This window comes from Triturus cristatus, chromosome 6 (assembly GCF_964204655.1).
Source record: "Triturus cristatus chromosome 6, aTriCri1.1, whole genome shotgun sequence".
In the NCBI taxonomy this organism is placed as follows: domain Eukaryota; kingdom Metazoa; phylum Chordata; class Amphibia; order Caudata; family Salamandridae; genus Triturus; species Triturus cristatus.
In genome coordinates this window covers 735389248-735404544 of record NC_140589.1, presented here as the reverse complement: position 1 = coordinate 735404544, position 15297 = coordinate 735389248, and the positions used below count along the sequence as shown (strand labels likewise).

At 45.5% G+C, this 15297-nt stretch overlaps 1 protein-coding gene across 1 annotated transcript in view; it reads left to right on the top strand.

Moving 5' to 3' along the window:
• SMPDL3A (sphingomyelin phosphodiesterase acid like 3A) overlaps positions 1-15297 on the top strand; it is a 214836-nt gene that overhangs the window by 18558 nt on the left and 180981 nt on the right. The gene's annotated exons all lie outside the window — the stretch shown is intronic.

The following is a 15297-nucleotide window of genomic DNA, read 5'->3' as shown; positions in this document are numbered from 1 at the left end:
GAATTCTCTAAAGGCCCACAAAATAATTCCCAAGGAAACAACTGTATCCAGTCCAAATCTGAGCCAAAAAAGGGGTTCTTTAACAAACAGGAAGGTCCATATCCCAGTGTACTGAATGCTACAAGTATGGGCACTCTAAGGAAGACATTCCATTGGTGAGCAGACACCTGGGTTGGTGAGTTTAGTGCTTGGGAAAGAGGTGGTCCCAGTTAGCATAGGAGAGCGTGAGCAGAGGTTACATTAGTGTCCCTTGGGGATTGTGAGATGGTGCCAAAAACCCATATGCCTTCAAATACTTCTAAGTACAGGCAGTGGGTCACCATCAGTGGGCACCGGAGGGTGGCTCTGAGAGACACAGGAGCCAGTATGAGCACTGTGAGGTGTCATCTGGTGTCCTCAGAGCAATTCATCTCTTAATACATTCCACAAAGTCACAGACAACAGGGAAAGCCACAACCCAGGGGCTCTGGGTCCCTTTGAGTGAGGGGGTCTCAGGTTCTTTAAAAGTAGCTGTGAGCTCTGCCATGCCTGTAGATTGTCTGTTAGGAAACAACCTAGAGTACAGTGTCTGGAATGAAGTGGAGCACAGGTCACACCTGGAGATGTCAGGTTTGCCTGATTGGGTGTATATGACTTCAAGGTCTATGTCTGTCTGAGAGGGGAGTCATGAAAGCCTGGAGCCTCGAACAATGGCCTAGGCAGCTGCTAATAGGAGGAAGGGACACGGGAAACCAACCTTTGGAGTTCCCACGGCCCAGGTTGACGGGGCGCCTGAAGAAGCCTATCTTGAGCCTACTGAGGAGGACAGTGCTACCCTAGGAGACCTGCCTGAGCTTGCTGGATGGCAAATTGAGGGTAGGCCCACAAGATAGGAATTCGGCAAGGCGCAGAAGAGTGCCTAACTCCAGAGGGCTTAAGGCGGCAAGCTAAGACTCAGGCAGCAGGTGATACATCTGGAGATCCCCTTAGCTATTCGGAGAATTACCTCCTTTACAGTGAGCTTAAGGTTTCTGGACCTGGAGTAGCCTGTGTGCTCATGGTCCTCCAGTGTTAAAAGGCCTTCCACTGGGATTGGCTCATGATATACCCCTTGCAGGACATCTGGGGCATGACAACAACCTTTCCAGGTTTGTCCCCCACTTCTTTTGGCCCTGATGAATACAGCCTCGGATACATTCTGTAGGTCTTGTCCCACCTGGCAGGCTAGCTGGTAAGCAGGGAAAAAGCTGAAGGATTTTCGGGTTCCCTTGTCTGTCACTGGCATTGACATTGTTGGTCCCTTGGACCTCAAGACATCCTTAGGCAACAGGTTCATCCTGGTCTTGATGTACCACGCCACACGGTACCCAGTGGTGGCTAGGGCCCTGATGGGGATTTTTACCCATGTGAAGTTCCCCAACAAAGTGGTGTCTGACAGAGGCACTAACTTCATGTCAGCATACATGAAGTCCATGTGGGATGAGTTTGGGGTAACCCACAGGTTTTTCACACCCTATCACCCTCAAGCAAAGAGGCTTGTTGAGAGATTCAACAAAACCTTGAAGGGCATGATTATGGGCCTGTCTGAGCCCATGAGGTGGTAATGAAACATGCTGGCTCTCCGTAACCAAATGCAGAGCTTCTGAAATAAGGCAAAAGAAAATCTTGAGGCGAGTCAAGAAGTTATAAAACTCTGGTACAACCAGAAGGGCACTCTGGTGGAATTTGAGGCTGGCCAGCAGGTGTGGGTCATGGTGCCTGTAGAGCCCAGAGCTCTCTAAGATCATTGGATAGGCCTATGTGGGGTGAAGGAGCGGAAGTGTGATGCCACCTACTGAAGGTTCTCAAGACCCCTAGAAACCCCTTAAGAGTGCTCCACATAAACTGCTTCAAAGCACACTTTGAGAGGTCTGAAGTCACCATGTTTTTAGTGATAGCGAAGTGGAAGAGAAGAGTGAACCTCTCCCTTATCTCCTGTCTACCCAGGAGCGCGATGGTTCAGTAGATGGCGTTAACCTCTCCCCTACTCTGACCCCAGAACAGCAGAGTGACTGTCGCCATTTGTTTGGGCAGTTTTCTTCTCTGTTCTCCCTCACACCTGGACTCACACACTTGAGTACCAACGACTTTGATACTGGAGAAGGTATGCTTGTCAAAAACAAAATGTACAGGTGTTCGGATAAGGTAAGGACCAGTATCTAGGAGGAGGTCTCTAAGATGCTGGCGTTGGAGGTGATTGAGTCCTCCAACAGTCCCTGGACCAGCCCAGTTGTGATGGTACCCTAGGCTGCCCCACTGGTGTCATCCCAGAGCTTCGGTTCTGTGTAAACTACAGGGGGCTAAATTCAGCCACCAAGACTGATGCTCACCCTTTCTCCTTTCCCCTGAGCTGATGAGCTCATAGACAGCTGGGCATTTCCAAATTACTCATTACTTTTGGATCCAGGCTGGGAAAGAGGCATTCTGTGCTCCCTACCTAGACAGCAAAGGTGTCTTTAATTCCAGCTGGGAGGAACACCTGTACCACATCCAGGAGGTGTTTCAGGACCTGCAGTATGCGGGCCTGACTATCAAGGCCAGTAAGTGCCAGCTAGGGCAGGGTGATATGACGTATCTGAGCCACATGGTGGGTGGGAGCAATATGCAGCCCCTCCAGGCTAATTGTGACTATCAACGCTGGTAACCACCGCAAAACAGAGACTGAGGTGTGCTTCGCGGCATCTTCGGAATCGTCAGTGCATTAAGCCTCTCATTGACGGCCTCCATCGACGACACAGGACTCTGCATTGCAGCTTCTCTGAACCACTGCTGCATGACACATATTCAACACCGCATCAATCAACGCTTCACAATCAGGATTTAAGGTAGTTTGCTCAGTGGGCCTAACTTGGGCCTTGTATCCTTCCCATACCATTGTGGTCGGTCTGAAGCTGTGACTTTGTCCCAGTCTGGCGTGACCAGATAACCACAGTTGCACAAACTGCACAGCACTGTATCCTTCATGTACTTTACCACTCATAGGTACATATACACCCAGCACATTAAATCTCAAGGATGGTAGGGTCATTGCACCCCTAAGCATCCATGTATTGACCTTTTTATCTTTTTAACTATACTTAAGGTTCCACCTAATTAAGGTCACATCTGTGGTATACCTTAAGGTATTCCTAACTTTAACTGAATCCTTGCCTTATCTAAGTGATTAGTATTGCTTATAAACTCCCTCATCTGTTGGGCTTAAGTCTGCCCTGCTAGCATCACTTTACCAGGATGGGATTAGGTAACCAATGATGCAAGATGCCACATTATGTGTGTGAGGCCTTCACATCCAAATATTTAATGACTTAGAACAAATCGTGCACCTGGGGACATTGGAATAGGATAGGGAAATACCCCTCCTGCGTTAAATACTCACCATACCTTTGTGTTAATAGGTTCTCCATTCCTCTGTTTGTGTTAAAGTAGTCTTCTGAAAAACACTGCAGGCCTCATGCAGCAGGGCAGTCCTCTGAGAGTCTTCCGCAGGTCCAGGAAAGAACTGAAGAGTGGATTTGAGGGTCCTATTTTTATATTTGGTGCCAGCTTAGAAGTTGAAGACACTTCTGGAGGTTTCCTCCCGCAGATGGTTCTGGAATTTCCTGCCTCCTTCCTTGCCCAGGCTCCACAGGTTCTGTGGTCACAAAAGGGTAGAGAGAATTCTTTTGTGTTAGTGAGCTGAGGCAACTCCTATAAAATATAAGTGGGGCTGCGTACAGATCGCCCCCTCCCATCCTGTCAAGATGGCCTATCCTGCCAACACCTTGTCCCACTTTGTGCTACTGTCTGGGAGGAATACACAAAGGCCAACATGAATGAATGGATGAATACGCACTTGTATGGCGCATGGCTACCAAAGGGCATCCCAGCGCTTTCTGTGACACCTTATCATTCACCACTGCTCATGGAAAGAGAAAGGTCTTCAACTGCTTCCTGAACCTGGGATAGTCATGTTCAAGACGAATGTAGTCTGGAAGCTGGTTCCAGGACTTGGCAGCGTTGTATGGGAACCGTCGACCTCCCGTCCGTGACCGTTTAATCCTAGGGACTGCAAGAAGTTGTTTATTGTTAGATCTGAGAGTCCTATTATTGCGATATAATTGCACCATGGACTGAATCATCGGAGGGCCATTACCAGCAATGGACTTATGGATAATACACATTGCCTTAAACCTGATTCTTTCCTGAACAGGAAGCCAATGCAACCGACTAAGCGCTAATTTAGCAGAACTAAGTTTCGGGACATTCATTAAGAGGTGGGCCACACAGTTCTGGACAGTCTGTAAGATCCTAGTGGTTCCTTGCAGCGCACCCAAGTAGACTGCATTCGCATAGTCCAGCCGCGATAGAATAAGATCTTGGACCAGCATACGCCTGGCTTTAAACGGAAGAAGAGGAAGAATCTTCCTTATCAATCTAAGAAGACCATAACATTTAGCAGCAACTTTACGTGCTTGTACTGTAAAGTTGAGGTTGCAGTCAAACCATATGCCCAAACTCTTAATTTGTTTCTTTGGTACAGGAAGAAGACAGCTGGGCCACATAGGGTCTAAATTCATGGGGGCCGCATGGCCCAGTATCATGATTTCTGTCTTGGCATCGTTCAATTTAAGAAAAGACAGATCCATCCACTCGGAGACCTTTACAAGGCAGGAAGTTAAACCCGGTTCAGCTTTATCTTGCTGACTAAGGGACACCACCAAGTGGGTGTCGTCAGCGTACGTGACAGTATGGATCCCCCAGGGGAGTACCACATCCGCAAGGGACCTCATGTAGATGTTGGGACTCAGAGAGGACCCCTGGGGGACTCCACACTGCAAAGGAATCTGCTTCGAAAGAACATCCTCTTCAAAGACCACAAATGATCTATCTGAAAGGAAGGACTGCAACCATTTAAGGGCAGTCCCTGCTACTCCCACCTCCCTGAGTCTTTGGATCATAATTTGATGATTTACCGTATTAAAGGCTGCGCTGAGATCTAACAAAATGATCGCAGCGCAGCCTCCATTGTCCAAAATTTTTCTAGACTCTTCGACCACGGCGAGAAGGGCTGTCTCCATACCCTGATGGCGCCTGAAGCCGGTCTGGGTGGGATGTAGGCAGTTATTTTCCTCCAGAAAAGCTGCCAGTATGGAATTACCATATTTTTCCACAAGTTAACTAATTCCTGGTAGCAAAGAGATGGGGTGGTAATTGGCCCAGTCCTCAGGATCTAAATTGGACTTTTTCAGAAGAGCTTTGACTCTTGCTTGTTTCCAGAGAAGCGGAACCTGCCCCATTACAAGGGAGGAATTTTCCAGAATAACTGGAAAGACGATCTCTGAGACCACATTAAGAATGGACGGAGACGCGGGGTCTTCTGGAGATCCCGATTTGAGCTCCCTCAAAAGTTTCTGCAGGGCCGGTAGGGTCAGCGGAGCAAATTCCTCCAGCATTACTTGTTGTGTAAGCGATGAAATATTTGAATCCAGGTTACTTTGCTGGAACGTAGAATAGATGTTGTAAAAATTGCTATTTCATCACAATGCTTTTTAGCATCATCAGATTCAGTAGGAGGACTAGGAGGGGTGAGAAGGGATTTCAAAATTTTAAAAATTTCCCTAGGGGAATTGGATGCAGAAGCAATTTTTCCATGGTAGTAGCAAGCTTGAGCGACTTTTATTTCATTTTTATAAAGCTTAAGTGCTTCTCTATAATTGCTCTTGCTGATCTCTGTAAAATCCTTCCTCCATTTCCTTTCAAATTGTTTGCAAGATTGTTTAAGCTGTCTAAGTTTGTGGGAGTACCGCACTTTCTTATTAGGCCCGACTCAATAGCATAATTCTTTCTTGGGGAGAGAAGAGTCCAAAGAGGACTCCAGCCAACTATTAAAATTGGCATTAGCCGTCGTAGGATTGGCGTGAGGTAAAGGGGTAGAATTTATAAGATTGGTTGCCCAACTTTCTACAGAAAGTTCGGACCATGTGTGGCCAAACCTTTTAGTCCTAACAAATGGTTGTAACAAATCTTGAAGAGTCCAGATACATGATATTAAAAAGTGGTCAGACCAAGGTACCGCAATGGCCTCTTATTTGTGAGGTTTGTAAATAAAGGGTCAAGCAAATGGCCTAATTTGTGGGTCGGGCCGGTCACAATTTGCTTGAATTGAAACGTTTCCAAGCCTTCAATAAGGTCCTGCGAAGGAGAGGAATCGGGATCATCAAAATGTATGTTCAAATCACCCAGGATCGAAAAATTGGATGAAAGGCTCGCCCCATTGGTGGCTATATCTGGGAGATCATTGCAAAAATTGCCAAACGCTTCTGGAGGACGGTATGTAAGAATTCCTGAGAAAGTGCAAGTAGGTGAAAAGCTTATACCAAAGGAAAGGCTCTCACAGTCAGATAAAGGACTCATGGTAGATCTACATCTATAAATATGTTTATATATGATGGCAATCCCCCCACCACGACCACTGGCACGATCTTGTCTAAGAATGGTGTAGTTAGAGGGAAGAGCCTGAACCACATTGGCGTCAGAATCCTTGCTGGTCCAGGTTTTCATCAAAAAGAGGGCATCTGGGCTCCTCTCTTCTAAAAGTAAATGTTATGTTATGTTATGTGATTGCTATTTCTAGAGCGCGCTGTTACCCAAGGGTGTCCTGGCGCTATGTGAAGTCATGAGGAGGCCATGAGAAGGAGACAAATACAAAGATCACGCAGAGAAAAGCCAGGTTTTTAAGGCCTTTCTAAAAGAGAGTAGATTTGTTGTGGATCTAAGGTGCAGCGGCAGACCATTCCAGGTCTTAGCTGCGCATGCAACAAAACTTTTGCCTCCCCAGCTAGCTTTGTGGACTCTAGGTACCGAAATCAGCTTTGCCTCTGACGAGCGTAGTGCTCTTTTTGGCAGGTGCCAGGTGAATTGTTGCTTAAGAAACTCGGGGCCTTCTCCATGTAATGCTTTGTGGACCAGGCATAGAGCTTTAAATTGAGTCCTTTTCCTAATAAGCAGCCAATGAAGCTTTTTCAACTCAGCTGAGATAGATGCATATTTTGGTATATTATTAATCAACCAAGCTGCTGCATTCTGGAGGATCTGCAGTTTATGCATGAGTCCTTCTTGCAGCGTGAGGTAAAGCCCTTTACAGTAGTCCAATTTGGACAGGGGTAAGGTGGTGATGACTGTTTGAATACTATCTTTGGGGAGGTAAGGCATTATTTTTCTGCACTCTCTAAGCGTAAAGGAGGTGGAGGATACAACCGCACGAATCTGGTCTTTAAAGCTGAGTTTGCAGTCCATCCATACACCCAGATTTTTAACTTTTTTCTTGGGGGTGGGCAGGAGGCCTAAAGAGGCCGGCCACCATGCCGGGGTCCTGAAGCTGGGGTCATTGCCGAAAAGCACTACCTCGGTTTTGCCGGAGTTTAGTCTGAGGCAGTTCTGATCCATCCAACTTCCTACCGCTGACATACACTCTTGGAGACGTGAAGCTGTTCGCCCCAAGGAACCTGGCACTAATGACACCACAATTTGGGTGTCATCTGCGTAGGAGGTAAGCGAAAAGCCGTATGATTCAATAAGTGAAGCCAGAGATGATACGTAAGTATTGAAAAGTGTAGGGCTCAAGGAGGAGCCCTGAGGGACTCCACAAGGCAGGGAGAACGGTTTAGAGGAGAAATCCCCTAAGGCAACTGTTTGAAGCCTATTGGAGAGAAAGGATTTAAAAAGGTCCCAGGCGGTACCATGTATTCCAATTTCCCACAGACGGTCCATCAAAAGGACATGATGGACTGTGTCGAAGGCCGCGGAAAGATCCAACATGATCATCACAGCTTTACCTCCTAGATCGAGTGAGGACCTAATCTCTTCCGTTGACTTGGTAAGGCTGACTCGGTGCTATGCCCGGCTCTGAAGCCGAATTGAGAGGGATCCAGTGCCTGTGCGTCTAGCAGGAACCTACTTAGTTGCGAGTTCATAAGTTTTTCTGCTATTTTCGCCGGGAGAGGGAGTCTAGAGATTGGCCTGAAATTATTTAGGTCTTTAGGGTCTAGAGTGGGTTTTTTCAACAGAGACAGGATAGATGCGCTTTTCCAGTTTTTGGGAAAGTAGCCTACTGAGAACATCGAGTTTACGAGAGAGGAAAGAACCTGAGCTACTGGTTTCGAAGCTAGTTTAATAATGGAGATGATTGTACAGGGGTCATAGGGAGAGCCAGATTTCGTTACCATTATAAGCTTTGATATTTCTGTAGGCGTTGTGGAGGCAAACCTATCAAAGTCTATATTTGGGCCCTGTCCTGACTGACTGTCATCGGAATGAAGGATGGTAGATTTAGCTGTTGCATTGGTGAAATTTGAGAAAATTGACTCCACTTTAAGCTGGAAGAATTGAGCAATATTATCACATAGCTCCTGATTCGCCAGAACAGCGGGGGTAGATGGATAGGTTAATGAAGTAACTGTTCTGAATAGTTTTTTGCTTGAGTTTTTTGAGAGGTTAATTCTATTCGTAAAAAACTCTTATTAGGCTTTAAGAAGCAGCTGTTTATAGTGTGTTAAGCTAAGTTTATATTTGTTCTTATCGCTGTCTGTATATTTCTTTCTCCAATTTCTCTCTAGATGTTTACAGACCAATTTTTGGTCTCTTGGTTCCTGAGAATACCAGGGGGAAGATGGACGGGCCCTATTAGGTCGGAAGCGTTTTTTTGTCGCAAGTTTATTGCCAGCAGCCTCAAGCCATGTAGTATATGACTGGGCAGCCTATTCCAAGTCTGTGGAGAGAGAGGGCAAAGTTGCTGTTAACAGCTCCTGTAATTCTTCATCATTAATCTTATTCCAGGCTCTGTTGGTTATGTGCATTTTTTCTCCTTGAATAAGAGTGCGACGGTTGGGAGTGGAAAGTACAAAGCCTACTGCCATGTGATCTGACCAAACTACTGGGCGAGTGTCCGTAAAGTGCAATTGTTATTAGTTAGTAAAAATGCTGATCACCACTTATTCAAGAGCAACATTTCTCAGAAAGTCCTGCAGGTTAGAGGTATCGTGATCGCAGAGATTTTCCAAGTGGAAATTGAAATCTCCGAGAATTGTATATGTTTCTGATCTGAGAGCATTAGACAATAAGTTGTCTGCCTGCTTGATAAATTGACATCGAGGGCCCGGTGCTCTATAGAGGAGAGTACCTTTGAAGGTGAAACGAAGAGAGAGATAGAAGCAAAAATCTAATGCTTCGTATTCTGAGTTAACAAGAGGGTTAAAAGAAGCCCTAAATGAGTTATGGTATATAACAGCAAGACCTCCGCCCTTCCTGTTCGGTCTATTCAGTGTATAGCACAGGTAGTCAGGAGGGGTAGCATTAACCATGTCTGGGCCTGAGGAGTCGTCTGTCTAGGATTCTGTGATGAACGCAATATTTATTTCTTCATCTACAATAAATGTGTGACACTCAAGGCTGTGTTTGACTAATGAGCATGTGTTTAAAAGAATACATTTCCATTTTTGATTGGGCAAAGTTTTTGTTTTTTTTGTAACTGCTAAGGTTAGTTGGAATCTTAATAGGAAAAATGGTTAATTCAGGCAGAATGGTACCGCAGCCTGGACATGTCAGCGAGGAGTGTGGGGACCAATGTATGGGCTGCAGACATAGGCAGTTCGGGTAATTGTGGGGATTGAGATTATGAAGGGTCTTGCTGGAATAGGAAATAGAGCTAGGGATCCCTATGTCAAATTGGGCAGGGGGCCTGGCGCTAGGCGCGGACGGGCGTAGACGGGCTTGCCTTAGGCGCGCCTTCGGCGCGCCAGTGGCACGCCCGCTGCGCGCACGCGCCAGCCTCATAATTTATGGAGTCAGGGGAAGAAGGAAAAAGACTGGTCCGCTGACCTATCTCCTCCCAATATGGCGCCCGCGTTTAGCAGCGGTCCCGGGGAGGGAAACAAGTGTGCAAATTCGCAATGAGGTGAGCAAAAAAATAAAAGCGCTACAATCGCCGTTTACAGTTGTTTGATTTTAGCAATTAAAAACAATAAAAACAAATCCAAACCAAGGCAATTGCGCTGTGGAGAGATTAGTGCGCGGGAAAATTGCCCTTTACAGTAAAGAGGTTATAACACACGGGAGTCACGTTACAACCACAAATAGAGAGGCAATATCAAGCATTACCTTTACAAATGTCTATCCCGGCTCACACCTCAGAAAGAATACAGCAAATCAATTTCACTGGAGTGTTCAGGAAGGGACCGACAATTGAGAAGTAACATTGATATAGATTTTCACAAGAAAAGAAGCATACTTCATAATGAAAGTCGATACTGTTTTAAAAGGGTTAAATGAAATGATTGAGATTGCCAAAATATAAACCATGCAACAGGTTTCAAATAGACAGAAAAAATTCATTTTGTTTTGGACTCAACAACCAAGAATGCATTTCTGCCATACTTCCACTTCGCATGCAATCCAAGCACTCCATTATGGATTTTACTTATAACATTTGAAGCCATAATACCAACCATGCCATTCAAAACGTAACCGACGAGAATGTTTTCTGTATGAGAAAAGACTAATGCAAGATCACCAGGCAAGTGACTCCGTTCTTATCTACAGTGAAGGCAAAAGCGCGTCTAACAAAAACAAGACAGCGTCCTGCTGAAACACCAGCCGGCGCGCGCCAAGACAAACACACGCGTTTCAAAACAGAACTGTCTTTATTCAGTTCCTGTCCACCGCGGTTTACTCTTTGAATCCTTTGAGAGCTTGGTATCCCGTTCGCTCTGAACCAGGCATAAGCATATATCCCTTTCTAAAATCCAGTTTGTAGGTGCAATCAAGTACCTCTCATTAAAATAAACCTCATTACTTTACAGGCTTTCCCAATGATGAAGCTTTAAAGTGGCAACAATCCAAAGAACAAAATATTAGACAAACAAAAAAGGCAAGTGTTTCTGTCACTTTTGTTAGACCTCCTTTCTTAGACATATTACACAACAAACAAGCAAATGACATATATATTTCTCTGATAGGAATACATACAATAATTCCGGCCCCACTCCTGACTTCTCGGAAAATTTCATCGAGGATGATCACAGTTGTTTTTATGTACATTAGCCAAACATTAGGGTCATAACAGTGGACTAAGATTTTCAGTTAGGTAAATGTGACACATATATTGTTTTTTTCCATAAACAGACACAACAATGTCCCGGTCTTGATGAAAACCCCATTACGGTCACGGGGTTTGAAACGCGTTGACCTCAGCGTCGGGGACAAGACACTTGCAGTGTGTCTTGGGAGAGAATTTACAGAAATAGTGTTCTCCTTCTGACAACACTTGAAACTACAGTTCCCAGAGCTGTACACATTGGCAGGAGACAATAGACATTTAGTTCCTAAAACTTTTTAATTCTCTGCCCACGTGTGTTTGTCATTTCCAGTTAAGGACTGGTTTCTCATGTCTTTAAATGTATTTGTCAAGAAATGTATATACTCTATGTTTATCTGTGTATTTCGAATTTTCGTGACACATCTGTTGTTTTTATGTAATGTGTGTTGAATGTGTAAACGTAGTTATATTTGCATGTTGCCCTTTATGATGACATGATTACAATGCATCAAACATTTTTCTTAATGAGATAAAGAGAAGTGAAATAAATCACACAGGCTTGTGTATTAGAGACATCGGCTTGTTTTGTGACTAAAGATTCACAGTGTACTAATGCAACTAGATGCTCAATTTGTTTACAATGTAAGAGTGGTCCTATCTAGTTTGTGTAAGGACCCAAGCCTTCTTCAGGTTATTAACTTTCTTAAAGTGGCTTTTTCAGAATTGTGACTTAAAATCCGATTTCCGCTATAAAGAGATTTGTAAATTGCAATTCTTTAGACACCAAACATGAAATAGCTGCCTTTCCCCAAACAAATGTTATCACTTATTAAATATAATAAGTTAACCCCAATGTTATCCTATGGGAGAGGTAGGCCTCACAAACAAACCAAACAAATTGGTGAGTTTTTCAATACAAAGAAATGAAAAACTTAAAAGTAATGTCCAACTTTTTAAATACAATGCACCCTGCACTGTTGACTGTTCGAGGCCTACCTTGGGGGTGACTCATATGTTTAAAAAAGGGAGTTCTAAGCTTGGCAAAAGGTTAATTTTGCCAAGTCGAATTGGCAGTTTAAAACTGCACACAGGGGTGTGAGCCCAAGATGGTGACTGATCGTTAACAACCTCCGTAGGCTCCGCCGTCCGCTGTCCATTCAGCGATTTTTGAGCTAGCCATCGAGCCCCAAATGCCTACATCGCACATCGGAGGAGGGCGCTTCTTGCGGCCGGGCTTTCCTGCAAACGAGATGACAAAAGTGTTGTCGTCATAGTCATAGTAGGCGGTGGCACTGTTCTTTTGGTGTTTCTGTGGTGTCACCCTCTTCGAGTGTTAAGTGTCGAAGGGGCGTAGGGCGTCCTCTGGATGCACCTCCTCTGAGCATCCTCCTCCACTTCAGCAGACGCTGGCGTAGTGATTGGCCTTGCCGCATTTTGAGCAGGTCCATCCTCTTGCTGGGCATCAGTCTTGCACTTTGTGGTTGAACCCGCAACGTCCACACTTCCCACCTGGCCGGCTCCCGGTGGATCGCCTTTGTCCAGGTCTGGGTCGCCTTTGCACTACCTCCAGTGTCTCTTCCTTGACGTGGAGTATTGCGAACTCGCATGGCCTCCATCTCTTCTGCCGTTTGTCTGGCAACTTGTGGGAGCGGGTTAGGACGAGAATCTCATCCAGAGATATTCCGGGTTGGCGAAGCATCTGGCGTCTCTACGCGACAGACTTGAATCCCTGGATAATCTGTGCCCTGATTTCTGGTCAATGTTCATGCATGTGGGCGCCAACTTCCTCACCCGAAAGTAGAACATGTGTTGAGTGCAGTGATGGCCCCGTCATACTCATGGGCTGCCCTGGTGTACGGCAGCATCTCAAACAGCTCATAACGTTCGTTGCCCCCAAAATGCATCAACATGGAGCGTTTTACCGTCCCATCTGTCTCTCTGGTCCCTGTAAAATAATGGTTCAGGCGACCTACACAGAGCTTCCATCTGGGCGCGGCCGTGGTGGGGTTGGCAAGCTGGCTGAATGGGGGAATTGGCATCACCGACGCGTGGGAGTATGGTGCTGTTGGCACTTGTGCCGGTGGCTTTGGCGGCGGTGTGTCTCTCATGGTGCGCAGAAATGTGGTATGTGTGCAGTGCGTGAAGTGTCGCTGCGACTCTATGCCTCTGGAAAGATGAGCCTGCTCTCTTCCTGTGTCTGATTTGTGCCACCTCCTGGGCCCTGTGGCACTCCTCCCCTAGGACTTGGACTGACCTGTTGGTTGTTGGGGTTTGGCTTCCTCCTATTGCTCCTTCGTCCTTGTTGTGTGCATCTGGTTGTGGTGCACGGTATGGGCACCTGGCACTGGCTGCTGATCACTGTATGTCCCTATTGCCTTCTGCCTGCTGCACCGTGTCTATTTGGTTTTATTTATTTCTTCCCCCATTTCCTTTTTTTTTTCACCTCGTTGAGGCTGGCAGGGTGGGGCCCACGTCTATTCACGTGCTTCTGATCGACCCGGAGATTGGCCACGTTGCAGGGCTTGAAGGCTCACCCCGCGCTGTGTGTCTTGCGCTGGCTTGGCCTCGGGGGCTGTTCACTACACGTTGTGGAGCTCTTCTGCTCCGACTTGAGGGCACGTCACAGCGTGGCCCGGGGCAGAACAACTTGCAGTCCCTTGTTGGCGACATGGCGCACCGCAGCAGGGAATGTGATCGAGGCTGCGTTGCTGGCGGGGCGTTCCAGTGACGTGGATCTTGCGGCGGCTGCTTAAAGCAGCACACCAGACCAACGCTGCAGCCAAGCGTGGGACCACGAAGGTCCGTACTCCCCTCGTCGCCAGTGTAGCGCAGAGGGTCCTGGTTTATCTGGCGGCCTAGTGCAGCGCGCTAGGGAGACACACACGCACAACAGTATTAGTCTTGGCCGAAGGTCACGTGCGACTTGGGCCCATTTATTTATACCCTCGGACCGAGCCCAATCACGAGGAGTGCTGCGGGGATACATTGTTGTGGAGTAGCTGGATGGGTGTCTACAGGTTCAATGGAGCTCACTTAGGAGCTGGCAGCTTGCCTGGGCTGTAAAACACACCCCTTGCAAGCTCTTTAAGTATGCAGGCAGGAGAGATCAAGTGGAGCCTATAAATGTAAATTTCACGTATTAAAATTATAAATGGCGACAAATAAAAATACTAGATTAATTATTAATTAAATGTCCTACTCATAGAAATGACGTACGAATCTCTGGTAGATAAATTTGTTATGCATACCTCGAGTTGTAATGACCTGCTATTAATGACCTACTTATAATTTAATTAAGCATGCCATATTATTGAAGAAGGTCACATCAGGGTGGCACGTTTAAATTAAGAAGCCTTTTTGTCTTTGACATCATTGTACATTTTTGCAACTTGGATGCGGTCATTCCGGGGAGGAGAATTTTATTTACATCTCTGACACCCATATTCATCATAAGACAGAGAGAAGGTAGTGTGTGTGTAGTTCCGCAATCACCTATTTGCTGAGGGGCACATTGGTGCTAGGAAGAAGCATGCTACCTTCTATGGAAAGATTTAGATCGGTAAACCTTTGCCTATAAGGCAATAATTAGTAAACCCTTTATTTATTTCCACAATGCATGCTTTAAATATCATTTTGCCATTAGTTTGATTATTTATCCACTTTCTATTGTATGCAAGCGACGAATGGCAGATTAGTTTGAGATTATATTAACATACACTATCTGATATTAAAGGTACAAAGTAGGCTCAAACACATCACTTTGAAAAATCCCAAGACCATGTTTCTGGCATAACATTCACAAGTTATAAATTCGTTTGTAGTATTATTTCCAGTATTGATGCATTTGGTGGGGACACCCTATTTATTTTTCAGTGGTTTAAATTGCATTTTCTTTATGTGCAGTTACGCTAGAAATAAGGGGGCTTTTCCGATTTTTACTAAGTCCCTATAACCTAATTCAAGATATATGCAAATTCTCTTTGCTCCAAACGTGCAGCTTGCCTTTATATCTTGCCTACAGCCATGTTTTAATGTATATTATCAGTTTACATGGTGCATTTGTATGACTTACAGTTGTGTAAAAGTTTGGTTTAACATTCTTGCATTCCTAATGAATTCCTCGTGAAAGATAACTGCCACTTATTTTGTCGAATTTTTAAAGAGAAAATTCTGTAGTTTAATTTTGAATGTCAAATTGTTTTTCGACT